Genomic DNA, 10,011 nt, shown 5'->3' on the forward strand with positions numbered 1-10,011 from the left:
ACCAGAAGAGCCCCCCCGCCGCCACCTCCCGGGGTAAGTGAGGGATCCTTGGGGGGTGGCGAAGGCTTGATTGGGTGGTGGGGGGTGGGAGAGCCTTCCCCCATCTCTTTGCCCTCTTTCTTTCACTCCTTTCCTTCCCCTTTCCTTTTCTTTCCCTCCTTGTCTTTCCCTCTTTCCTTCCTTCTTTTCTTCTCTCTACTCTTTCTGTTTTTCCTTCCCTCTTTCCTTCTTCTGAGACCCAACTCTAGTGAGAAGGGGTTTAAACTTTAAACCCCTTCTCTCTTCGCTCCCCCCCCCCGGGGAAGGGAAGGGAAGGCTTTTGAATATGCCTTCCCCCCCTTTTGCTTCCCCTTCTGATATCACTTCCGGTGATGTCAGGTGGCATTGCATATGCTAATGAGCTATTATGCTAATAGCCGAGTAGCTCATTAGCATACCATATGTTAATGAGCTCCTGCAGCTCTTTTTCTAGGAAAAGACCCCTGGTTCCATCTATACCTTGTGGCTAATAGCCTCTGATGGACCTCTGCTCCCTATGTTTATCACATGAACACATGAAATTGTCTTATACTGAATCAGACCCTTTGTTCATCAAAGTCAGTATTGTCCACTGAGACTAGCAGCGGCTCTCCAAGGTATCAGGCAGAGGTTTTTCACACCACCTACTGCCAGGTCTTTTAACTGAAGATACCAGGGATTGAACCTGGGACCTTCTGCATCCAAAGCAGATACTCTACCACTCAGCCATAGCCCCTTCCAATCTTCTCTTGAAGCTGTCTATGCTTGTAGCCGCCACCATTTCTTGCGGCAGTGAATTCCATGTGTTAATTACTCTTTGGGCAAAAAAGTACTTCCTTTGATATGGTCTAAGCTTACTGTTCATTAATTTCGCGTGCCCATGAGTTCTTGTATTGTGAGAAAGGGAGACAAGTACTTCTTTCTCTGTCTTCTCTATCCCTTGCATAATTTTGTAAACCTCTCTCATGTCACCCTCATTTGTCATTTCTCTAAGCTAAAGAGCCCTAACCTCTTTAACCAAGGTGTTCCATGCCTTAATCATTTTAGTTGCCCTTTTATGCCCTTTTTCCAATGCTTTTTTGAGGTGTGTTTGATGTGGTGCTTTTTTTGAGGTGTGGTGACCAGAACTGTACACAATATTCCAAATGAGGCCGCAACATAGATTTGTACAGGGGCATTATGACACTGGCTGATTTGTTTTCAATCCCCTTTCTAATAATCCCCAGCATAGCATTTGCGTTTTTTATTGCAGTCACACACTGAGTCGATGTCTACAGTGAGTTATCTACCACTACTCCAAGATCTCTCTCCCGGTCAGTAACCACCAGTTTGGACCCCTTCACCTGGAGCTGTATGCACTATGACTCTTGCAGAGACAGTTCTGCAAAATCTGTCTCTCTAACACTCCTGATCACCTGTTGGGCAATGAAGGAGGGAACTGGCCCTGTCAAAGATTAAAGCATCAGTTATCTGCTTGGCAAGTGTGCACAGAAAGAGATCTTTCACAATGTGATTTTCTCTTTTTTTATGCCCCCCGGAGGGGATTTTTTATTGCATTTTCTATACACTACAAACTACAACGAAAAAAGGGGAAGGGTTGTCTACATCTAGGGAGAAAGGAAAAAAAAGCACTAGTAACTAAAATCCCAAGTATAGGAGATCATTACATCAGCTTATATAAGTGTTAATCTTAGATGCTAGTACTACATTTAACATAGTCAATTAAGCTAAATTATTTATCTTTTTGACCATTTTTAACTGTTTAAAGACAACCCCAAGAGCATCAGTTATAGTATATGCTCTAAGGCACTATTCAGAGTTCTTCAACCTTCACTTCGCTTTATCTTTTCTAATCCTCAATTGGTATTCTCGTTTAGGGGCCACTGCCCCCTTTTCTGAAGCAGAGTCCTCATCGGAAGACACTGAGTCCATTTTGTCACTGAGTTTGCGGTCATCTTCTTCCTTGGCGTCCTCTTCTGGTTCACCCAGTTGCAGTCTCATAAACTCACGTGCTTTGGAAACAGAGTCAATCTTTTCTTTTTTATCCTGTAGTTTGAAAATGATGCCTTCCGGGGTCAACCATCTGTATGGAATACTGTTTGTTTGTAGAAAGAGGATTAAGTCCCTGTACTTCTTTCTCTTCTTCCTTATTTCAAATGGAATATCTTTTAAAATCCTAATAGTATTGCCTCCAATTTTCAGTGGTGTTCCTGAAGTCACTTTCAGGATTAAATCCCTTACGTGTCTCTTCGAGAATCTCACCACTGTCTCTCCAGGCAGATTATTTTTTTTAATGTAAACGGAGTAGGCCCTGTAGACCACGTCCATTTCACTTACCATATATTCCGCTTTTAAATCTGTAACTGGAGTTAATGCATCGCTCAAACGTTGTTTTAGATTCTCATCTTTAGATTCAGGAACCCCTTGGAACCAGAGGACCAGGTTAGCTTTCTCCATTTGCAATTGTAGAAATTGAAAGTCATCCAAAGCTTGCTTCTTTTCGAGCATTTGTACCTTTTAAAAAACTTTTTTAGAGTTGGCATCCATTTCCTTTACTTTCTCAGCTTTTTGCTCCGTCTTTTTTGTGGTTTCAGACAGTTGGAGCTGCTGAGCTGCAAAGTTCTGATTTAAAGTTGTCAGCTGTTGATTGATGTTAGTCATCTGATCCAGTAGAGGGCGCAAAGAGTCTGCCAGAAGCTTAGAGAACTCAGTGGTCTCTTCCAGCCGTGGGTTCATGCTCCCGGGTAGTTTCACTTTTGGCTCTTTGTCTCTCTCGGCTTTTTTCCACGCCATTTTTATGGATTGTTTACTTTTGTCAAAACTTGCTAAAGTCTCTGAAAATCCTCCAATGCCTGTCCGGGCTCTGGTAAGGTTCTTAAAACAGATGTCAATACTTTTAATTCTGTCCCCCCCCTTGCTAAATTGCTTTTTAGTTCATGCGTATGGGAAGGGCCCCTCCCCCGCTCGCTTTTCTCGCCGTTCCCAGGGGAGGGCTTTCTTCTTAAATTACCAGCTTTTACTCAACTCACTGTTCGTTGTTGGTCATAAGACCTTGCTTAAAGTCTGTTTAAAATGCTCAATCTCTGACTCTTGTTCCGGTCAGCGGCTCTAGTTCCATTCGGGCGCATAGCAGCAGGACCGTCGGGGCGGGAGAGCGCCTCAATTCCCCAGCAATGTGCTGATGAAGAGGCCAACCTCCAAAAGCCTCATGGCTAGGAGCCTTTCAAAAAGGCTCCGGGGGGTGGCGGCGAACAATCAGTTAATTGACTACCAAAGCGCTTGCCACTGAGGCCTATGTGTAACCATGCCTCCTTAGCTTTTTAGGTCACTTTTAGGTGAGGAGGCAAATTTAATTTAAACAACGGCTCCTAAAAAAAGCCAGGATGCTCCTAAGGGAATGCAGCCAGGTGTTACAAGGAGAGGCTGACCTTGCGATGATAAGAGCAAGGTGGCGCAGAGTGCAGATAGTTGGGTTGGCTATTTTGCCCTGCCAGGTATAGTGCAATTTGGGAGATCCCCCTAGGCCTAAAGCCTAACCACCAGATGAGGAAAGTCATGGAGCATGATTTAAGGCAATTTTTGCAGCACCCTGACATACAGGTCGAGTTCCAGGACCTGTATAGGGCTGACAGGGTGAATCTATCAGACAAGGGCAATGGGTTATTTTTACAGGACTTGTGGCAAGGGATTAGGTCAGCCTTGGGCTGTTAGTGGGGAGGAAAGGCCAAAGCAGAGGCTTGGCCTTGGCAGTGGCAGGTTTGTGCGGGCAAGAAATTGGAACCAGTGAGCACCTTACGGCATTTTCCCATTAGGGAACAGGGGGTGATCAGGAACTGCCTTCGGATTTTAGGGTCCAGGGTGGGGAATGGTGATCACCTCTGGAAACCTCTTAGGGTAAGGCTCCTATCTGCAAGTTGTAAGGCTTCAGAGGTAGGCGCTCCTAGGTGGCAACTAGTTTTGCTGGGCTGCCGGTCACGAGTCAGACCGATGGCTCAAGACCACAGCTGGGTGACCTGCCTGTGAAAAGGGCAAGGAGGCTGGTCAGGAAGTGATGCCTGCCTTGCCTGTTCTGTGCTCGCTTAGCTGGTCCCTAGCCACAATGTTATGTTAAATAGTTAATAAAGTGGCCCTTGTTTACTTCCAAACTGTTGTCTGTCTCGTCAGTCCAACTGGGGGGGGGGCAATGAGCAGTAACTCTGACATAGCAATAGAACAAATATAGAGTCCAGTGGCACCTTTAAGACCAACAAAGGTTTATTCATGGTATGAACTTTTGTGTGCAATGCACACTGTTTCAAATACAATGGAATGGAAGATGAGGTTCTAAACTTATAGACAGGGATTTAACAGCAAATTAACATGTAACATGATTATGTTTAAGTTATGCAAAGTGAAAAACTAAATAAGTTAGGGTTAGTGTGCCTTGCACATGAAAGCTCATACCTTGAATAAATGTTTGTTGGTCTTAAAGGTACCACTGGACTCTAAATTTGTTCTACTGCTTCAGACCAACACGGCTGACCATCTGGATCTAACATAGCAAGTTTCTCTGGTTAGGAGTGGACTCCAGGGGTTGGGCAACTGTTTGGGACTAGTACAACAACCACAAGACACTCAGCCCATTCTTTGAAGGGAGACCACAGACCTTTGTTTGGACAGGACAGGCTAGTTTCACACTTACTGATATGTCTGTTTTAACTAATGGGCCCACACAGTATTCTTAGTATTCAGTGTGCAGGAGCTGTGTGGAAGAGGCAGTTGAAGCATGCAAAAGATTTTGGATCAGACTAGCACACAGAGTAAGCATTGAGGCAAATTATGAATGCACACCAGACCAATTCAAGGAGAACTGGACATATGTTAAAGGAGATATGCAACTACTTGTTGCAGTAGTTTACAGAAAACTAGGACTAGACGTTTCTCTGTACCAAATGGGCCTTTGACAATGTGATCTCACTGTTGCTAATGTTCTTCATTGTGGAGAAATTTTAGGGGTAAAGTGGAATAGACAACTGGACTAGGGCTGCCAAGTGGGGGCGGGTGGCGGGTAAACCCCCACTTTGGAGGCCCGATTTCCGCTGCCGCAGAATTGGGCCCTGGGGGGAACCCCACCCTGGCGTGCGCATCACCAGGAAGTGACGTGGGCACACCAGACACACTAGGGGCGGGGCCACGGCCATACAAGGGAAAACTCTATGGTTTTCCCTTGTATGGCCGTGGCCCCGCCCCTAGCATGCCTGGCATCCTCCCATCACTTCCAGGTGACATGCGTGTGGCGCGCGCGCACACGCACAAGATGCCGGCTGGGAGCCCCCCGCTCCTGGCGAAAATACACTTGGCAACCCTAAACTGGACAGGCAAGTGCAATATTCATATAGATCGGTTTATTGTATACACAGGATGCTTTTAAATCAGATTTTATTTACACTCTGTATTCCAGCAGATGAGAGGAAGAATCTAATGAGTTTAAATAAGGATACTGCTGGTAGGCTGACATTTTGCTATGTCAACTACTGTGAGTTTATTGCTCTGGGTTATGCATAACTGAAACTGAAAACTTTAAATTAAAAATAGGATTATAAATATACACAATAGTCAAGTTTTGCTATTGTGCATTGCAAACACACAAATACAATTCTATTTTAAAGCTGAATATTAACTGAAAATGAAAGAAATAATGCTCCATGTTGACTCATAAGCCTACTAGCCTGAGCAGATATTCCTTTACCAGTAAATATTAGTCTCAGTTATACCTGTAGGAGAAGGAAGCCAAGCTCATGCAGTGCCTTCCCTTTAAATGGTTGGTGGAAAGTGAGGACCGCCCGTGTCTGCCATACAAATGGAGAGTTCGCTGCTTGCAGGGCAAGCATGAGGGCTTCCACTTCAAAAGAGCGAGCACCATGCCCGCCTGCCCTGCAAGTGCCAATCTTTCTGCTTGCAGGGCAGGTGTGGGCAGCCCCTCCTTTAAAAGAGCAGGCACCTGCCCTGCAACCAGCAAGATCACCACTTGCAAGGCAGGCATGCATGGCCCCTGGTTTTTTCAAGCAGGGCCACCAACAACTGTTTGGGGGGGGGGGCTTCCCCCCATCAGCCAGCTGGCCAGTGTCTGGAAGCACCTCTAAAAACTGGAGGATCCCCCGCCTCCACCTGGGGACTGGCATCCCTGCTTTGGACATGGAAGAATGCTCTGCAATAGAAACAATGTGTGTGGGGGGCTCTGATTTAAAGAAAAACATTTTGCATTACTCCATTTGTTTGCAGAACAAAATTTGAGTCCAGTGGCACCTTTAAGAACAATGAAGTTTTATTCAAGGTATAAACTTTTGTGTGCATGCACACTTCTTCATGCACACTTTGTTGGTCTTAAGGGTGCCACTGGACTCAAACTTTGTTCTGCTGCTTCAGACCAACACAGCTACCCATCTGCATCCATTCTTTTGCATTAGCCATAAATGTTCATTATGTTAGGGACTGGATATGCAAGCTGTGTAATATCCTGCTATGCTACTGCTTTAAGATTCTATAATTGCAAATAATAAGCCCTTTACAACCTTGGGCCAACGAATATCAGTGACCACCTTCTCTCACCTATTTCTTTTTGTTTGTTTTGAATTTGTGTGTGTGTGTGTATATATACGTATGTGTGTGCCCATGCCTGGAAGTTGACCTCTGGCAACTCCTACTGGGGTATGGAGGACATTCAGACAAGTGGCTTGATAGCCTGTCTCTGCCTCCCAGCCCCCTGGTATTCTTTGGAGGTCTCCCATCCAAATACTTACCAGGGTCAGCCCTGCTTAGCTTCCAAGATCTGATGAGATCAAGCTTACCTGGGCCATTAAAGTCAGAACCTTCTCCTACCTATTTCTGCAGTTCTCAAGCTTGTTTCCCCACTGTGTCATCATCAGACATCCCAAGAGCCATTTCTCTTTGGCACCCCAAAGATTCTCAAGCCTTCAGAAGTCAGTGGCATGAGTAAATCCATCGCTTTCTTGATATCAAATCCGAGCTTCTCAATTAAAGCATGTATTTTCCAAGGCACTTTCAAGAGAAAATAGCCAGGCAGTCTCTGACCTCCAGGGGCACATTAATCTCTCCAGAAGTTCTCACTCACTCCTAGCCATAAGAAATTATTCAAGTTTGCAAGACAGCTTTTTGTTTCAAATCTGACTCACAATGTAGATCTCTATCAGAAACCATTCAAGGATCCAGGATAGACCATTAACACTTTCCACAGACCAACTAACTGAATGACCCCCCCCCCAAAAAAAAGACCATGCCTTTGGCACTCAGCTAATCATATAGTTCTCCTCAGCTGGTGCTGGCCAATCAAAGGAAAGGGGATGTGGGAGCAGCCTGTCACTCAAGTTCTCCATTCCAGTCAAGAGTTAACTCTTTACCTCCCAGCTCTCTGAAATTGCTGCATTAGGAAACCCGTTGTTAAGGGCGGTCTGTAACACCACTCTTAGCTGTTACTGTTTTACCCTTTTCTCATCTAAATCTTGGTTACTTTGGTAAAACTACTTTGTGATTGGATTGTTTCCTTTCCCCTTTTCCTTCCCTATTTATTGAAGTTATGTATACATGACTAGACTCAAATAGTCTCTATCCTGGAATCCTGTTCTTCTTCATGTGTAGGGGATGCTCTTCAGATGTTTGTCATAAAATGAAGACCAATTTGGTTAACAGGCTGCCAGCTACTGGTTGTTTCCCACATAAGATGGCCTACATGACATCCACCAGGGTCTGTGCCTTCTTCATGGTGGATCAGGTTGCCAGAGGAGGTGAGGAGATCATTGTCTTTACAAATTTAGCAGGTGCTTTAAGGCCATTCATTTTTCCAGGGCTTGTAATGAAATATAAACATATAGCTCTTGGGGCGATATGGGTATTTTATTTCATTGCTTCTAAATTATAATACTTTACCTTTGAGTTGTAAGGTGCCTTGAGCCATGAGGAAAGGTGGAACTAGTATTTTAAGTAAGCATTAGTATATAATTGGGCTCAATCAAAGTGGAGCTTAAACAAGCTGTTCTTTGTTCACAATGACACTGCATGTGGCTGATTAAGTGTATACAAGTATGCGTCATAATTACAAGCTTAAGCATGTGTCATCTTCTTCACTGGCCACATCATGTGCAAATTTAGATGACTGCCACTGGTTAACATTTCGAGCCAAAACCAATGTCATATTGTGTTTTCTGTTTGGTAATTGCCATCCGAAACATGTACTTAATTGCTCCAATTTTTGAAGTGCTGCTTCAAATTTTCTAAGCAGCAGTAAAAGTTTTATATGCTACAGTTTTACATCATCATCATCATCGAAAACTGAATATACATATTCACTACACGTCTCTTGGAGGTGTTTTGATATTCACTGCATCATATCCAAATTAAAACACTTCCAATAAATCCATATCCTGTGCTCAAGGGTGCACATTTCCTATACACTGATGGTCTGGTAGTCATCACATTGTGATAAAAAGCCTGCTTATAAAAATAAAAAAAAGGACTCCTCCTTGAAGGCTAAATATTGTGATCAATGAAGTGATAAGAATTGGAAACCATTTTTAAAGAGTATTATGTTTTCTAAATCCTTGTTAGGGCTAACAATTTTTTCCCCCATTTCAAGTTTAATATACATAAATAATTCAGGAAACATTACCTGAAAATAGTCACTGTCTTATACCTTGATAGATACTCATACTATAAACTCTTTCAGGGAGATATAAGTAGTGCCACTAATGTCATAATTTCCTTTTCTTTGAAGTTTTACATTATGCCAGAAGAACAAAACATGGAGAGAAATTATGTTTCAGTGAAGCATTCTTTACTTCAAACCCAAATAAATAAAGCGAGTCAACATTACTGAGTAATTTATGGTGATGGATATCTGTATAGTTAAATTTATTGAGTGAAGGATTTCTATACGGTTAAATTCACTGAAGATTCATAACAGGCCTTTGGCTACAAAATGCTAAATTTGCAAATGTTGTCATAGTCTCAAATGAAAATAATGGAAATTATCAGTTTTGCAGCTGTTGGAATTTTATTCTTATGGAAAGGGGTACTGTCACCATTTTGTGGTGTCTTCATTCTATAGATGTATATTCTTAGGGTTCCTGACCAAATAATTAATGTTGTTGCACACCACACCTGTCTCCCCAAAAGTACAGGAAAATGTACCTCAGAAGGACTAAAAGGATTCAAACATTAAAACATACATTATCATGTCCACAAAACTGATCTTTTAGCTATCTCCAGTCACATTTTCTATCATGCATGTAATTCATTAAAATCCATAGAAACTCATTGGAATGTAGAAGCCAGTGTGAGATTTCTATAAACCCAGGCATCAGTTTGGCCTTTAAACAAAAACATTGATGCTGCTGTCCATTTGCAGGGAACAGATACTGACAATGCAAGTCTTGTGCTTTGTCTATAGAGGCACTAGCATAATACATTGTCAGGCCATAAGTGCTGCAAAGGCCTGCGAGGAAGGTATCTGTTGACCTACAGAAGAGAGGTGTTTGTAGTTAGGGATGGGCATGAACCAGTTCAGGAACCAAACTTCGGCACAAACTTGGCTCACCATAGCCCCTGAACCAACATTTGAGGAAGGCACCTTTCTGAACACTTACCAGACTCTTGCCCAGTTCAGTTTTGTTGTTCAGGCATTCTTCTCTTGGCTGTGGCAAGCCGTGGCTGGGGAAAAGGGGGATCCAAACTGGCCAGGTCAGTTCTTGCCCAGTTCAGTTTTGTTGTTCAGGCATTCTTCTCTTGGCTGTGGCAAGCTGTGGCTGGGAAAAAGGGGGATCCAAACTGGCCAGGTCGGTTCAGGCATTTTTGGCTCAGTTCTTTTCGGGATTTGGTTCAGGACTGCCCCAAACCAAACCAGAATTTTTGGTTCCATGCCCATCCCTATTCATAGTATCTAAATAAAAATGTTTAGTATGAAAATAGTTCAGATGCAACCTTTATCATAATTTTCAGGGT

At 43.3% G+C, this 10,011-nt stretch overlaps 1 non-coding gene across 1 annotated transcript; it reads right to left on the bottom strand.

The window, feature by feature from the left end:
- Nucleotides 1-682: 682 nt before the first annotated feature.
- TRNAP-UGG lies at nt 683-754 on the bottom strand. The gene has a single exon. It is a non-coding gene; the product is annotated as a tRNA-Pro (tRNA).
- Between the last annotated feature and the right edge of the window lie 9,257 nt (nt 755-10,011).

The sequence above is a fragment of the Gekko japonicus genome, unplaced genomic scaffold, assembly GCF_001447785.1.
Source record: "Gekko japonicus isolate JY-2015 unplaced genomic scaffold, Gekko_japonicus_V1.1 scaffold1780, whole genome shotgun sequence".
In the NCBI taxonomy this organism is placed as follows: Eukaryota; Metazoa; Chordata; class Lepidosauria; order Squamata; family Gekkonidae; genus Gekko; species Gekko japonicus.